The sequence below is a fragment of the Cryptomeria japonica genome, chromosome 5 (assembly GCF_030272615.1).
Source record: "Cryptomeria japonica chromosome 5, Sugi_1.0, whole genome shotgun sequence".
Classification (NCBI taxonomy): Eukaryota; Viridiplantae; Streptophyta; class Pinopsida; order Cupressales; family Cupressaceae; genus Cryptomeria; species Cryptomeria japonica.
This window is the reverse complement of record NC_081409.1, coordinates 357,558,129-357,576,773: the sequence shown is the minus strand read 5'-3', so window position 1 is coordinate 357,576,773 and position 18,645 is coordinate 357,558,129.

The window sequence follows — 18,645 nt, the reverse complement described above, 5'->3', positions numbered from 1 at the left end:
AAAAACAAAATTGCTCAGGAAATTCAGTGCTTCTCATTCAATTCTCCACCAAAATGACATCCAATCACTTTTCAACCTTCACCTTTAAGGTTTCACATGCTTACACAGACCCTTTCCAACAAATCTAACCACCTTTTGAATAGTTATGACCATTAGAACTAAAATGCAACTTCTCGGAGCAATATTGCAAAAGTTGTTGACAACATTTTTGACAATTTTGCAACTTTTGACAATTTGCATCCTCCAAGATTCAAACATGTTTAGGATCTATTCTAAAGTCATTTATTTTCTAAAACAATATCAAAAACACCTATGACATCTTATCCTAAGGTCCTATTGGTCTAATGAGACCCAAGGTTGTCTTAAGGTACCTTCAAGACTCTTAGCCTTACAAATTGGACCAACAAACATTATTAGGTGGATCCAAAGGATCAACACCATGATTGCATCCTTTTAACCACTTACTACAACCTAGTGATCTTCAAGAGTCTGAGATATTCCTTGGGTGCCCTGTACCAGATTATTAGCATTATGTGTTGTCATTGATGTCAAATCTTGTAGTCCAGATTAGGTCCGGATGTAGTATGTTGTGCAAAAGTATTTAGATAAGGTGTGTTGAGCGTTTGAAGGTTTCTCGAATTTACCTGATGTTCTAGCTTTTTGGAAAATTTTATTCAGTGCTACTTTTGGGTCTGGATTGGTTTGGAGCTTGAGGTTTTTTGGACTGGACATTGAAGTTGTGTAATGGTAGTTATATAGCGTACGGATAATGTTTGGGGTCCGAATTTGGTGATATTTGTCACATGTTGACATGTTCAATGAGGAACGGTGTAATAAGGTCTACTTCTCATTTATTCCCACCACTAGAATGATTAGTGGAGACCTATTTTAGATCTTTGTCTCAACCGATATTGAGGATTATGTTTTTTCAGAGACAATATACGTAGGTGTATGATTTGATGAGTTGAAGTGTGGCCTTTTGTGTTGAAAACATGTGATATTGAAAGAATTTGTTGTGTGAGTATAGTGTTATGTATTGTTACTAGAAGCAGCTTCAACAGTGCAGACTGTGTTTCAATTGTGGATTCTCTTTATCTTTCTTTCTTTTTCGGTAGTGAGCCTTTCTGGGCAGTGATCCCTCTAGTAGTGAGCCCTCCAACAGTGAGCCTATCTGGGCAGTGAGCCCATCTGCAGGGAGAACCTTGGCAATGAGACATCCTTTGTAAAATTCATTTCACCTTAACTAGTGTATATATTGAGAATTATCATTCTCCGTTGTTTTTCCCTTCTTGGGTTTTACACATAAATTCTGATGTTTCTTGTGTCTGATCTATTTTGTGTTTATGCTTTCACGTTTTATCAATTTTGCTAATTGTTCGGGATCTGTTAATTAAGTCTAAAATAAAATATTTATTGTCAATTGATCCCCCCCCTCCGCCCCTCTCAGTTGCCAGGATATTCAACAAGAATAATGTATAACATCTTTTCTACTTATTTATATGGTATATAAATGATTTGTTAAAAGTTAAGATGCAAATGATATTTGAAAATGTGTTTGTTATCAAAACTAAGAATCATGTTTTGAAGGAGTCTATTTGCACTATTAATATTACTATTGTGTGTCAAAAGAAATATAAACATCTTTGAGGTTGTTAGTATTATATATCCATAAGCTATCAATTTTTAAGGACTATTATGCTAGTCTTAGTAATCTTAAGGGTTGTCACTAATTTTCACGTGTTACATCATATTTTGGATTCCTTGAATGCATTCATGCTCCTCTTAAGATGTACTTTTTACATTATCTATGAGATGTAAGAGTTCTCGCTACAATGTTTGTGTGGACTAGGAATAAAATGGAGGTTTCTTATTATAGTCATAACTTGTGACAATTTTATTAAAAACTTGACCCACTTCTTATTCTTGATGAGATGGTGCAATAATAGTGCTTATAGTAGTAAGATGTCTAAGATTGTCTTTAGCTGAACTTGTAAAAATTTAAGTTGGTTTGTAGTTTTGAATAATCCATTATGATTAGCCCTTTCTTACTATGTTAAAGAAATGATCTTGATTATAGTTGGGAAATACGGATAAAAAGGTATCACTTGAAATTTATAGATTTTTTAGTGATGCATGCTTATGAATTGTAGTATAATTGTGCATAATGTACAAAAATATTCCCATGATAGAAATTCTAATTGATACAACCAAAAAAAATTCACATTATGCTATCAACTTTCAATACTCTTGTTCAAGTAGGACACATATTTGTTCTTCATTAGTTTTCTGATTTGCATGATTATGAGTCTAGAAATATTGGAGAACATTAATGAATATATGAGGCTACTCACTACTTTGTTCTTCATTAGTTATTCTATTATGCCTTGGTGAAGGTACTTACTAAGATATGGAAATAGAATTGTAGTCACATAAATCTGTCCACTTAATTAAATGAATACTTAGTATTTATTTGATTATTTAACCATCAATTAATAATTAATTCATCTTAACCCTCTTCTCCTATGAATTAAACAAATTATTCAATTTATTTGATTTAATTCACTTAACCAAATTCAGACCATTAAATAAATAAATAAATCATATTTGTTTAATTAAATCTTCTCTCACATTTAAATAAATGAATATTTATTTAAATCCCCCAAAATCTCACCTCTCACATTTAAATAAATTAACATTTATTTAAATCACCTTTATCCTCTACCCACTTGTATTTTCCTACAAAAGCAAGTTGCACAATTATTTTAAATAAATAATTTATTTAAATCACCTTTATCCTCCACCCACTTGTATTTTCCTACAAAAGCAAGTTGCACAACTATTTTAAATAAATTATTTATTTAAAATCCTATTTATCCTCACCCACTTGAAACCTTTAATGGTTTCCCTTAAAGTATTCAAACTTGATGGCTTTAAAGTCTTCAAACTTGATGGCTTCCTTCTATAGTCTTCTTAAGACTTTAATGGTTTTCCTTAAAGTCTTCAAGCCTTTAATGGTTTCCCTCAAAGTCTTCAAGCATTTTAATGCTTTATCTTCATTTTTCTCATTTAAATAAATTAATATTTATTTGAATATTTATCCAAATGCAAATTACACCATTTAATTGAAATAAATGATTTTATTTTAATTGAAAATACCAAAATTTCTCCCACTTGCATTTTCCTACAAAATCCACTTGCATCCCTAAACCCCTTCTAGATTCTTCTAACCCCTTCCTAATTAGCCTAATCCATCCTCTAAACTTTGTCACATCCCTAAGCAAAGGGAAGTCACTTCTCAAAACCTCAAAGTCTTTGATAACCATTAAAGGCTTCAAGTCTTCAACCACTAAATGGCTCAAAGTCTTTGATAACCTTTAAAGGCTTTCAACCTTCAACCACTTAATCCCCAAAGTCTCCAATAACCATTAATGGTTAATTCAAACCCTCCCACATGGTTAAAACATTTGTTTTGACTCAACCTCTACCAACCCAAGGGTCTCATCAGGCCTTTAATGCTTTGACCATGATTATCTCTTAATCATTTGCACAAAGGTTTATCCTTGGATTAACTCTTAATCCAGTGGGTAATCTTAATTTGGACTTGACCCTTAGCCTCTAGATAACCATGAGGTCTTCTCAGGCCTTTAATGCCTCCAACCTCTTCTCTCAACCCAATCCTATGTTGACACTTGTCACCATTTTATTGGTGCCAATTGTGCACATGGATCCCCAACTTTCAAACTTGGCCCTTGATTAAACCATTCAATCTTAACCCTTCATTTCCCCATTTCTTCTATAAATAGAACCCTTCTCCTCAAGCAAAAAAGAAGCATTAGAGTATTGTTGTTATACTGGCATTAGCATAGAGCTTTTTCATAGCATCACTATCTACTCTTGCATAGTATTTGCTTATCATATTCAACCATCTTGAATCTCCATATGGCATCCATGGCTAGTGCTAAAAGCTGAGAGCTACACTCATTTGGGACTTGGAGAGGAGAGGAACAAGGGAGGAGCAACTATGAGCATCTTGATTAGCTATTTTATTCTATGTTTATATGCTTTCTATTTCATGCTTAATATCTCTCTTGATATGCCTGTTTAGGATAATCTTTTGTTGCTAACACTAACGTTTGTTTCTTGTGCTCTTGTGTGTGTTGCCATCAAACAGATTTTCTAATCCTTTTTGCAGAGCATCAAGAATTATTAATGTAATTTTAGTAATCCCAAAATAATTATTATAATTTGTATTTATGATTGTTGTTTGTATGTGTACACTTGATGGTTAATTATTTGATAGAAATAGGAGGTGTAATTTCCTTGATTCCTTGGATTATGTATACTACATTTTAACTTGCATAAATGAAGAATTATTTTTTTATAATTTAATAAATTAGTTTGGGATTATTTGTAATTTAATATTAATTTCTTTGTGATAGATTAATTGTTATGGATGAGAATTCAAGTGTTAACTAATACAATAGTTTCATTGAGTAGTAATAGGATTTGAAAAAATAACCTTTAGGATTATCTTGGAAATTTGAATATAAAAACTTGACACAAACCTTGTTTTAAATGCTAGGCCTTGGGATTGTTAAATGAAGTTTTGATTGATTTTAAACATATTTATTGAGAAAGGAAATGATTAATAGTGGGTCCAATGAGAATAATTCCAACATTGATCCAAGTTTTGAAGTTAAAAAACCTAGGAATGAAATACATAGTGAACTATTGAGCAATAACATCAAACTAAGTGTACAAATTTTAACATGTTCATGTACTAACTAATAGAATGAAAATGTAGAAAGAATATTAAATTAGAAAATCATAGGATAACAACACACAACAATGGATGTGTGTATAAAACCACTTTTCCATCACATTAGGAATTACTTCAAGAACTTTTGGAAGCCTACTAAGATCTTGATTATTTTATTTTTAAAGAAGAAACTATAGCATCAACAATATCTTCTTCCAAGGTTAAAATGGGGCCATCTTGTTTGTTCAAACTTCTAATGACTTTTCTTGTATATTTTAGAATGGATTACTGAAATAATTTAGTATTCCTTTCTTGTTTAGTTAACAACTGAATCCTTTATTTTTGTTTCCAAAAGATCTCCTCACTTCTCATTAGTCTCTGCAATTCTTTTCTTAAGTCTTTCTCTTAGTAAAAATACTTAATTCTTTATCACCATCCTCCATTCTATCTTGAATTTCATTAAGCTGCTCCTTTTGCGAAATTTATTGCCAAAGAACTGTATATTCCACCCTTTCACTCTTTCTTTCACCAACTTTATTTTTTGAGCCAAACAAAACATAGGGGTGGCCAACATAGGAGTGTTCCACCATCTTTCACCTAGCTCTGTAAAATTTGGGTGAGAAGCCCACATTATCTCATATCTAAAGGGGTATGTGCATTTTCTAGCAGCATCATCCCAATGTAGAATACGTGGATTGTGATTAAAGGTTGCTCTAAAAAGAGCTTGAAGAGATAAATTAGGAAAAATATTCCAACTGTTCAAAATAAAAAAATCTATCTAGCTTGACATAGATAATATTAATTCCATGTCTTCTATTGGATTAAGTAATATTAGTATTGTGAAGCTCAAAATTAGTAAGGCAAGTAAAGGACAAGAAGTAAGCAAGGTCAACCATACTTTCAGAGTAGTCATCCATACCCCATAAATTTTTGGATGGGAACAAGGGAGTACTAAATTCTCTCCCCAACATCTGATTACCCTTTGTTTGATCCTTAATCATATTAGAAAGGCTTTCCCATAATTTTTTTCTAGTAGGTTTGGAATAAGGAGCATATATATTGATAGGGTTCAACTTTTTATTATTAGAAAGATCTATAAATGAAACCATTAAACTACTCTTACATTGATTAATTTTCCTTCCCACAAGTTTGTAAGGATTTCAAAGGGTAGTGATTCCATTGAAACCACCTTCAACTAGGCTAATACAAAACTCTGCAAAAGGCCACAAATTTTTAGCAATATGAGAAAAATTCATTTCCACCATCTTGACTTTCTGAATGAGAAAGATATCCACTGTATTTTCCATAATAAAACTCATAATATTTTTTTTATAAGAACTATCCAATCCCCTAATATTCCAAGAGAGAATTCTCATTAGAACAGATAAATTGGCGGAAAAAAAAAAAAAAAAGTTAACCAATCCTTAGTTGAAACAATCAATTAAACTAAAAATGAGGAAACAAATCCCCATCCTCCTTTTTGCTCTTCATGTTTCTGGTTTATTAGGCTCTAAAAGATTTTATAGGGTCCTTTGTTTCTTCATAGTCACTTCCACAATAACTTCTCTAGATCTAGTTTCCCTTTGAGAAGGCATATATTACTTATTTTCCCCTTCCACATTTAACTTTTTCTTTTTCCTTTGTTTTTCACTAATAGGAGTCCATTCCTTCCCAATAAATTTGATTCAAATGCAGTTGCACTTCGATAAGGAAGAGAACTTGTTCCAAATCCTAACAAAGTTAGAGAATATTTAATTCCTTTGCTAAGAATAATATCTTCATCTTTTTGCATGGAATTGATATCCTCCCTTTCCATCTAAAATTGACAAGAAACGTTCATACTTTTTACATTGTTATCCTTTTTTGGGAGCTCATTATGATTTATAAAAACTTCTTCCTAAACTTCCTTTATATCCTTTTCCACTTCCCCTTCCTCTGAACTTTGGGTCTCCAATGGATCCTCTGTTATTTTTCAACTTTTGTCCCTCATTATTATGTTATAATTCTTGTTTATTTGTGCCTTTTGCTTCCAAATTTTGTCCTAACAATTGTTTTTTCTTTACAAGCCTCTAGTTGGTCAACTATTTGTTGTTCTTTAGAAACACCAAGACTCTCCTTACCCAACTCACCTTCGAAGCCCAATTTGATTTTCTTCTCATGTATCCTTTCTTCTTAGTTAGCCACATCTAGAGCCATCCCCACATATTTACCTAGGATCTTTGAAGGAGATTGAACATTGAAAACACCCTTATTTTTAAGATTCTCTTGTTTCCTACATTTATCACTTAGATGGCCATATTGGTTACACTTCTGGAAAAATATTATTGCATTTTCATGAATGATAGATTGAACTAAGTTCCCATATCTAGGTTTTCAAAGCTATGTATAGGAAGGACAATATTTATTGCCACATTCATACACATTGTAAAAAATGGGTAAAAGCAAGAAGTTGGGTCCACATATGGGGGAAGTGTTGGGAAACAATCCCCATAAGAATAGGTACACATCTCATAAAAAATGGGTAGGCATTTATGTTTGAGCTCCTAAATCAAAATTTATACCCATGTGAAACAAGTACCCATTTTTATTTTCAAAATCGTTTCTAATTACATCACATTCTCGCTCCTTTTTAGAATGAGTACACATTTTATAAAATTCAAAAATTTAAACCCATGAATTTTTTATTTTTTTTAGGTTTGGAAACCCAACCCTTAGCCTTGGACCTACTAGTATAATGTCATTAAAACAAGAGAAAAAATGACTATGGAGATATGGTTGATGACTTTTATTAAGAACTTTTTTATGAAATTAAAACCAATTATAGACCATGATGTCTAGTTTTCAAATATATTTTTTTAGTGATTAGATTATTTTTTCTATTTTTTAATTAATTTATGAGGAAAATATTCCATATACTTGAAATGTTAGGTTTCTATTTTTTTAATAACTTTAAATTTTTTTAGTTTCTTGTAAAAATATTTACAAAATCAATCTACACAAATTATTACATGATATTTTTTAATGATTAGTTTAGTTCAAATTATGTTGGGCATACACGAGAGGTTTTCAAAAACAACAATTAGGAATAATAAAAATATATATTTGGATTTTTTTTATTTTAAATATCCTCATAAATATTCAATGCAATACATATATTTCACCAAAATGAATTAGAAAAATGTTTTTATTTAGGTCAAGTTATTGTTGTCGTACATGTGCATAGTATGGTCCTGAAATAGTGACTTTTAATAAATGGTTTTTATACATGCCTATTAAAATTAATTTTTATCATTTGGTTATTAGATTACATGTTTGAAAACTAGACTCAAAATACTACATTTCATAGTGCTCTAAATTTTTGGTCCAACTGTGATAGATTTTAAAAATCAAGAAAAACACTTCCACTTTTTGGTCTTTTCTGAGGACCCAACTTCTTGCACGTACCCAAATACCAATCTAGATCTATGATGTATGACCTTTTCAATTAATAGGTGTTCAAAAGAGTTTTCTATACATTGAAAAATTCTATAGCTCCAAAACTCCAAAGTTTATCCTTGTATCTTGACCCAAGTAGGGGAAATTGAGTCGAGATCCACAAAGGATCAAACCCAAGTTTTCGTTTGAAAAAAGAAAAAAAATTATAATTTTTTTATCAAAACCCCAAGAGCCTCTCGTCAAGACTTTTATTAGTTCTTATTTATTAACAAATATAAATAAACCATCCTCTATAGCACTAATACATTACCTTTCAACTTCCAAACCAATTCTACCATTTATGAAATTGATCAACATTAGCTCTAAAAGTAAGGAACTTACCCACTAGAGAGTTATCTATTCCCACAATCACCTCATACATCAAATTATCTGGCATATTAACAAGTCACTCCTCAAATAAAAACACTAAATGGTTTGAGTTCTTATTAGTTTTTGGAGACTTTGATCCAATAAGTGTTTCGGCATATAAATAAGGGTCTTCATCAAAAAATTATTTTGCTTCTCAACCAATAGAAACAATCCCTAACTTTGAAGAAACAAAAGTCATATGCTAATCGATAATATCTAAAACAACATGACCTTAAAAGTACCCCATCACCCTTGGTGGAACCATCGACCAAACCTCACCAAAAAAAAAAATTTTTAAAATATTATTGGTTGTTCTAATATTGGACTTTCCATAGTTTTGATTAGATAAAATTAGGAGAGGCATAAACCATCACATAACAACCTACTATTCTAGTAGATTGGGGTCTCATGAGGGATGAAACAACTAAAAGACAAGCTTTTTAACCAAATCTAAGAACTAGTAGGAAACAAGGGTCCCATCCCTAGAAAAAAAACTACTCTTTCAACACAAATGAAAGAGGGGGAGAAGAGGTACGAGGACCTTTCCTTTGTCTACTGACAACCATCAAGGTGATGCAATCCTCCAAACTCCCACCAGGAGGGGGAAGGAGCTGAGGAGGTCCCATCACAGGGAGACCAATAATCATTTAAAAGGGAGCAAAATGAGAGAGAGAGAGAGAGAGGTGTCCAACGATAGATGAAGAGGGAGAAATAACCAAAGGAGCAAGAAGAGAGAAACATGTAGCATCCTAAATTGTACTCCCTTACAATTTAGTCCACATTTTGGGCCCTCATCTTAGCATTTATGTCACAAAGCTAGACTAGGACCTAATTTTACTCATACCATTCAAATCTAGCCTCATTTTTTCTTTACACATCACACGACCTCTTGATTCTGGCTCTTAAATAGGGTAGGACCAGGGCGTGGTGCCTTGGTCCTCTCAATCAGGACCTTAATTTACACCCCCCCCCCCCCCCCTATCACAATGAGCTAGTGAGAATGTGATCTCCATGTCAGCTTATGTCAGAAAATTAAGATGTTTTTCGATGGGCAAGTATAAAAGGAGGTTTATCCCTCTCATTTCAGGATCATAGGAGAATCATAAGGCATCCAGAAAATAAGTATTCAAGCAATATATCTTTCAAGCATTGAAGTATTCATCATCAAGCATTTTTAGAGATCTTCAAGGCTGCATATTCTTCATTTATCCATTGTGGAGCAACATTACATCATTCATATGCAAGCATGTGTGTTTGATTAGGGTTTTGTCATGTTCATACCATTTTAGACAAACTATGTGGTCACATTCAAGAAGAAAAACATCATTATCGGTCATTGTTGATCTGAGGTGTATCTTTCCATTTTTTATTTTAGTATTTGCAATATTTCATTCAAGATTAATTCCTAAACCGAGGTTTGACTTAGGCAAACCCTTATTTCCCCTTATTTTGGGTGTAGGAAGCAGGTATGGAGTTATGATCTTGAGAATAAGCGTTATCTACAATGACGAATCAATTCCCTTTTGGAGTGCGAAAATTTTGGATGACCAAGGTGATCAACACCATGGTCTCTAAATTTTAGGATCTCCTTAGAGGAGAAAGTCCGAATACTCTTACATTCCTTAGATCTAGGATCATGGCTCAATACGACGACTGTAGCTTATTATTTCCGCATTTTCATCTTCATTTCAGCACATTTACCCTAATTTCAACAATTCAAAATACAAAAGAGGTTTTATTAATTCACATCATCAAAAATCCAATCCAATTAGAATTCTCAGTCCTAATCCTTGTTGGTTCATGACTAGATCTATTGGATTACAACCCTGTTTTGAATGTGATGGTTTGCTTAAGTAAAAATTAGCAGTTTACTACATCTAATAGTGGAAACTCTAAATTTTCACCAACACATTTTGGTGAACTCAACATCTTACACCTTTATTTCTTATTTATTCTCACATCTAAGTTTTTATGCAATTTAAAATTCAAATTTACATTTACAAGTTAAATCTCCAATTAAATCTAAAAAATTTAGAGGTTAAGTTCACAAAAAAATCCTAAATTTTAATTCTAAAATTGAGCTTGTGGATTGTTTAATTTGGATTAATTGCTTCAGATCTAATTTAGAAACATTTAAAATTCAAATTCAAACTCATAGATCTCATTTTAATCAAGTTACATAAGTTTAGAGGTTTATTCATAAAAAACCTAATTCATTTTGGTTAATTTGATTTGTGGATTGCTTCATGTTTCAAAATTTGATTTTAAAAATTAATAATGGCACTTAATAGATCTGAATTATTTTCTATTTCACATATGATTACCTTGAATTTCACTTATATTTATCATAATCATGTGTTGGATATTGGCTTCTTTCATTTCACATTGCTTCTTTTCATTCATAACACTTTGGCATATTGTGTTTTTAGAGTTTCAAAATTCCTCCCTTCCAACCAATTCGATCTCAAAGCTTTCATTTATAGTGCATGTTGTTTTATTATCATGTTTTGGGGAAAATGCATTTCATATGTAGATCACCTCAAAGCTTGTGTAGATCTTAATTCTAGAGATGCTAATGAAAAGCATAATACTTGTACCTCTCCTAAGGTATCTAATGTGAATAAAGAATAAGCTAATACACCTATCAATGATCTCTCTAATGGAGAAATAATTGAAGAGAAACATGGCACCATCTTCTTCTCATACATATACCATAGCGCAAGGGGGGCAAGATCAAAATATTGGTGTTTCCATCTCTCTAGATCCTCCTTATTCTCCTATAGCCTATCTTAATCATCGAAATATTTGTAGAAAAGATGATGTTATGCATTTTATTCATGATCTATCTCCCAACATAACATTAAGCATATATGAGGCCTTGGATGATAAGGATCTTCCTTTCCAATCTACCAAAGAGGATATGCATGATGAAAGAAAGAAAAATCCTCCTCCACAAGATATTTTTCTTCATCTACTAGTCCCTTTGTTCCTTCTAAACACACTTACACTAAAAACTTCAAATAAATTTATTATAATGTTTCTCCCCCTTTTCAATTAAAAGATTCATATATGAGTGGCTTTAACATAATATCAAAACAAGGTTTTAAAGGACGAGGACTTGGAAAATTTGAACAAGGAATTTGAGTCCCTATAAACCCTCCTAAGAAAACTAGCACATAGGGCCTAGGACATTATCATAATTCTCCTATGGATGATCTGCTTACGAATCAAGACTTCAAAGATCATCTTTCAAGACAACAAACTTAGCATTTAGCTAAAAGTGTTTCTTCTTCAAAACCTCCTTTTTGTTCATATCACCAAACTAATGATCACACTACCAATGATTGTCCTTATTTTCATAGATAACAATCCTTCTTCTTCTAACAATCCTAATTCTATATCACAAGAGACAAAGCCTATTCTTGTTGATGATCAAGAAAGGGTAGCAACTAGAATCTTTTGGAAATTAAAATATGATAAGTATGTTGTTTTTCCTATTGTAAAATTCAGCAAGAAGTATAAAGAAGGTGACGAGCATTGTATTTTTCATCGTAGCTATTGTCATTCTCGTGGAAAATTTAAAGCATTTAAGGAATTTGTTCAAGAACAATTCGATAAGGCTTAAATTATTTTTTCAATTGATATTGCTCTCTCTCTAGGTGAGAAAGTAGTGCCTTAGCACTCTTCTCACCCTTCATGTGGTTCCTCACCCTATGACACAAGTAGTTAACTTAATTGGGGGCTCTTCATCATAAGAGGTGATTCTTTTTCAATTTCAAAATGTCTTGGGGCAGAAACATGGTCCATTCTTGCCTCTATATTTGGGGGGAAAGAACCTTATCCTCCTCTCTCTGTATCTAAAGTATCACCATTCCCTTTAGGGGATGCATTATTCATATTTTTGTTGGCAAATTTGAGGAATTGATTATGTGTTGCATTCATGCTTTTTCATTGATGGCAACACCAGTTGTTTTGGTTGTTTACCAATTTCTGGTATGTTCTGGTAGAGCGGCTAGATTATGATATTGATCTGGTATGCTCTGGTATGCTTTGGTTTGTGGAATTGGTTTGGATTTGTCATCCATGCTATTCAGATACATATCACAATCAGTTGGTTCAGGATTTGATGACTTCAGAGCTATCATTTGCTCTAGTAAGCCTTTTGGTCATCGGTAAGGGTTTTACCAGCAGAGCTTTGTTGAAGATCTTTTGATGCACTTGATAAGTGGTGTTGGTGTGGCTTCTCCCATTGATTGGTGGTGTTGCATTTAGGACCGGACCTAATGCTATCTTATTTTGCTAGGTTATGGACCAGTTTATGTAACGTGTTGGTGGATGATCCCAATGCGTTACCGGTTGGATCTATTGATTGGATTATGTTGTTTCAGTCTTAGGCCGACTTGGTCGATCATTGGATTGCAGGTTTATGTAATGAATTTAGTATATTATCTTTTAGGTGGTCGGCCTAATTGTTTAGGTCTTGGGTTGGTATATATATGATGTAAGTTCTCTTTGTAGATCATGTCATGGTTATGGTTATGGGTGTTACAAGCTAGGGTTTCCATTCAACCAAAAGATCAGCCTGTCAATGCCCGATACAACCAATAGACTTATAGAATCTATAGGAGGCTATTAAACCATGTCACAAATCCCTGCGAGGGATGCTGGCCCACTGCCAACAATCCCCCTCCCGGCGTCACTCCTCGTGACCTGCGTGATTCAAACTTGTGAACAAGCTCTGATACCACTTGTTACAAGCTAGGGTTGTCGTTGCACCAAAAGATTGACTTGTTAATGCCCGATACAACCACTAGACTTATAGAATCCACAAGAGGATGTTAAACCATGTCGCAAATCCCCACGAGGGACACTGGCCCACTGCCAACAATCCCCCTCCCAGCGTCACTTGTCGTGACCTACGTGATTCAAACCTGTGAACAAGCTTTGATACCACTTGTTACAAGCTAGGGTTGTTGTTACACCAAAAGATTGACCTGTCAATGCCCGATACAACCACTAGACTTATAGAATCCATAGGAGGCTGTTAAACCATGTCGCAATCCCCGCAACGGACGTTGGCCCACTGCCAACAATGGGTTTATGGTTTTAGGAGTTATGCAATTATTTGTGTGTGAATAAGGTTGTAATCATATGCAGATATTTTGGTTGATCATAGGTAATTGAATTGGGTTGGTGAAAGAGGTTTAAGACCTCTGGTACTAAGCTTAACTGAAATTGTACTCAAGCATAGGAGATGTTATTCTTGCAGTTCACTCTTCTTTCTGGATTATAGTCTAGATTTATTTTGTAGTTAGTGAGGCTCCTTTTGTGATGAGAAGTGTGCTCTAGATTGTTGGCCTTACTGCATGTGCAAGCTCCTCTTTTTGTAATCACATACTTACTGCAGAAGTATTATCTGACTGTGGGTAGGCTTCCCACCATGGTTTTTCCCTTTACCGGGTTTTCCACGAACAAATCTTGGTGTTATCTTTTGTGGATGGTTGGTAATTTTTTTGTGGCTTATATTTGTGCTTAAATGTTATATCCGCTATTATGGTATTTGGTTTATGTATTCTGGTAATAAGGCTTTAATTCTTAAAGTTCTATAATCTGTTGACAACTAATTCACCCCCACCCCCTCTCAGTTGTCCACCAGTTATCTGAGTTGTCTAGCAATTGGTATCAGAGCTTGGTCCTCTCTGCAAAAGCTTAACCTCTTGAGGAAGATCCTATGGCATCTAATGGTTTAATTTCATCAAGTTCATTTGCAGTTGTTTTTTAGAGAGAAATTCCTAGGCTTGATGGAACAAATTACAGAGTATGGAAGATTCAGATGGAGACTCATCTTAGATGTCTTGGTAAGGATATTTGGGAGATTGTTGAGAAAGGATATACACCTCATAATATGGAATCTAGAAATCCTCCTCCGACGGGCTTGGATAAGGACATTGAAAATGATTGTAGATCTAGAGAAGCCCTTTTATGTGCACTTTCTGATCAGCAAGTTATGGGACTAACCAACAAATCAACTACAAAGGCTATATGGGATAAATTGGAGACTCTGAATGAAGGTGACCCTACTATTAAAATTGGTAAACTTGATGGTTACTAGATGAGATATGAGAACCTGAAGATGGAAGAAGATGAAAGGATTACTTCTTTTATGGAGAGAGTTAATGAAATTGTTTTGGGAATTGAGTGTTGTGGTGGATCTCTGAGTGAAGATGAAATAGTTTATAAATTATTGAGAGCTTTTCCACCAACTTACAAGATGAAGGCTACTGCAATTAATGAGTTGAGAATAATGGAAAACACCTCTTATAATAGGGATACCTTGGTTGGGAAGTTATCTGCTTTTGAGCTTGAGGAATTTGGTTCTTTTGGAGTTGCAAAATCCAAACCTGCTTTTCATGCATCTACGTCATCTACTAGCAAGCGTAATTGGAAAGCCTTAAATGCTAAGGAACTGGAAGAAATGAAGAAAGAAGATGAAGAGTTTGAGCAACTTGAAGCCCTATTTTCTAGAAGAGTACCTAAAGGTCTGACAAGAAATAAGTATGAAGGAAAATCACCTTTTAAATGTTTTGCATGTAATAAGATAGGTAATTTTGCATCTAGATATCCTGAAAGGAATTCAAGATTTGAGGAAAGAGCTAGAAAATATTTTAGGCCTAACCATGATTATCCAAACAAGCATAAGTAAAGGAGGAACAAAGACAAATCATGCTACTATATAGATGAGGAAGGTGTGACTGATTCTGATGATGAATGGCCACAAGATTCAGCTAGTGGATCTGACAATGGAAAGGAATGGATATTTTTGGCTATCAAGGAAGATGATATAGTACCTGAAGAAAAGGCCCTTTCTGCTAAAGTTGAAGACAAGGATGAATGGGTGATAGACAGTGGATGTTCACATCATATGACTGGATATAAAAGGAAGTTTCTATCTTTGCAATAATTTGATGGCGGTCTGGTTAGATTTGGAGATGAAAAAGCATGCATGATCAATGGGAGAGGAACTATATCATTGGATGGTAAGAATAATATTGATAATGTTTATTATGTTGAAGGTTTAAGGCATAATCTTTTGAGTGTAGGACAGTTGATGGATAAGGGATTTCAGTTACAGTTCAAGGATGGAAAATGCAAGATTATCAATAGATCTGGATTGGAGATTGCAACCGGTACTCAGACTAAAGGTAACATCTTTCATTAAAACTCCGGTGAGAAGACATGTTTCATTGCATAAACTGATGAGATTTGGCTATGGAATAAGAGGTTGTGTCGTGTGAATTTTCATTTCATTATAAAGATCAACTCTACTAAGGCAGTTAGAGATATAGCTAAGATTGTGAAGCCTTATAATCCGGTATGTAAGGAATGTCAAATGGGAAAGAAAGTCAGAACTTTTTTTAAGAGTATACAAGACAAATATAATGATGTTCTTCATCTTATTCATACTGATTTGTTTGGTCTTGCTAGAATCAAATTTTTTTAGGGTGATAGATATTTTATGCTAATCATTGATGACTATGATATGGGTTACTTTTCTAAGGGAGAAATCTGAATCATATGAAAAGTTTAAGATCTTTAAAGATAAAGTTGAGATAGAGAAAGGATTGAAGATTAAATGCTTAAGGTCTGATCAGGGTGGAGAATTCACATGTGGTGAATTTAACAGTTATTGTGAAAAGAATGGGATAAGGAGATAGTTATCTGCACCCTAGACACCTCAACAGAATGGAGTTGTCGAAAGGAAGAACATAACTATCTTGGATGCGGCTAGAACTATGATGATGGAAGATAATCTACCTCATATCTGTTGGAGAGAAGCTGTGAGCATGGTGGTATACACATTCAACAAAGTTCATATCAAATGACACACCGGTAAGACACCTTATGAGTTATGGTTTGGTCATACACCTAGAGTTAAGTATTTCAGAATCTTTGGTAGTAAATGCTATATCAAAAGAGATGATTCCATTGGAAAGTTTGATCCTAGATGTGATGAAGGGAGATTTCTTGGTTATTTTAATGAAAGAAAAGCATATAGATGTTATAACAAAAGATTACAGAGAATTGTGGAGAGCACTAATGCTAAGGTGGATGAGCATAACATAAGTCAAATCAAAACTTATGAGAGAGAATCGATAGTGGAAATGATCATAACTGAACCGGTAGCACCTACACTAGAACAGAATGTTGAACCAGTTACTCCAACAATATCAGAAAATTCAACAATAACTGAAGATTAGAGCATAGGAATGGAAAATCAGAAGACTCCTAAGTATGTTAGGATAAATCATTTAGAAGATCAAATCATTGGAGACAATAATAAAGGAGTGATGACAAGAAGAAGGTTGGCATTTGATGAGGTATGTTTAATTTATCAAGTTGAACCGGCATCATTAATTGAAGCATGTAAAGATGAATGTTGGATGAAAGCTATGGAAGAGGAATTAGATCACATAGAAAAGAATAATACATGGACTTTAGTTCCCCGACCTAAAAATAAGAATGTTATTGGAACTAAATGCGTTTTTAGGAATAAATTGAATGAAGATGGACAAGTTGTGAGGAATAAGGCTAGATTGGTTTGTAAAGGATATTCTTAGAAGGAAGGAATTGATTATGATGAGACTTTTGCTCTGGTATCTAGGATTGAAGTTGTGAGATGATTTCTTGCTTATGTTGCCCATAAGAACTACAAGGTTTATCAGATGGATGTTAAGTGTGCATTTCTGAATGGAGATCTTGAAGAGGAAGTTTATGTTGACCAGCCTGATGGATTTTCACTTTTAGATGACAAAAACATGGTTTGCAGGTTAAGGAAAGCTTTATATGGATTGAAACAAGCCCCTAGAGCTTGGTATGTAAGATTGGATAAATATCTTTTGAAGTTTGGTTTCACTAAAGGTAATGCTTACAATAATTTATATTATAAGATCACTCATGATGACATGTTGATTATTGAAGTCTTTGTTGATGATATCATTTTTGGAGGTGAGGATAAGTTATGTATGGAATTCTCTGATAATATGAAGAATTAATTTGAGATGTCTATGATTGGGGAGATGAAATTTTTCTTGGGTTTGCAGATTACTAAGATTGATAAAGGTATCTTCATTTGTCAAACTAAGTATGCTACGGAGTTGTTGAAGAAATTTGGTATGTAAAATTCTAAACCGGTGGGTACTTGTATGGTTACAAGTGAGAAATTGACTAAGATATATGCATCGGCATCAATAAATCCTACAAGGTACAAGTCTGTGATTGGAGGTTTGTTATATCTGACTCAAACTAGACCGGATATAATGAATGCAGTTTGTATTGTATCAAGATATCAGAGTGAACCTAGAGAGAATCATGAGAGTGCGGTGAAAAGGATTTTTAGGTATTTGCAAGGAACAACTGAATATGGTTTGTGGTATCCTAAAGATGATGGTTTTACATTATGTGCATATATAGATGCAGATTGGGCTAGAGATGTTGATGACCAGAAGAGCACATTTGGTGGATCTTTCTTTCTTGGAAAGAAACTTGTTTTAGGGATCAAAAAGAAATAGTCATGTACATTTTTATCTACTATTGAAGCTGAATATGTTGTTGCTACTACTAACTGTACACAAGTTCTATTGATGAAGCAAATGTCGAAGGATATAAGGGTGGATTTTAATGAACCGGTAGTTATTCATTGTGATAACTCTACTGCTATTGACATATCAAAGAATCTGGTATTATATTCTAAGACAAAGCACATATCTATCAAGTACAACTTTATGAAAGAGAAGGTGGAAGCAAATGAAGTCAGACTGGTTTATGTGAACACTAAAGAGCAGATTGCAGATATCTTCACTAAACCCTTGCCTAAGGAATCATTTGAGTACTTCATAGACAAATTGGGGGTTTTTGCCCCTCCGATAGAGACCTGAGTGATGTTGATTGGCATCAATTGAGTATGCATTTACAGAGCTACTATTCATTCCAGATTGATGTGTTGGTGCTACTACTCAAGAGGAGGAGTCAGTTGTGTGGTTAAG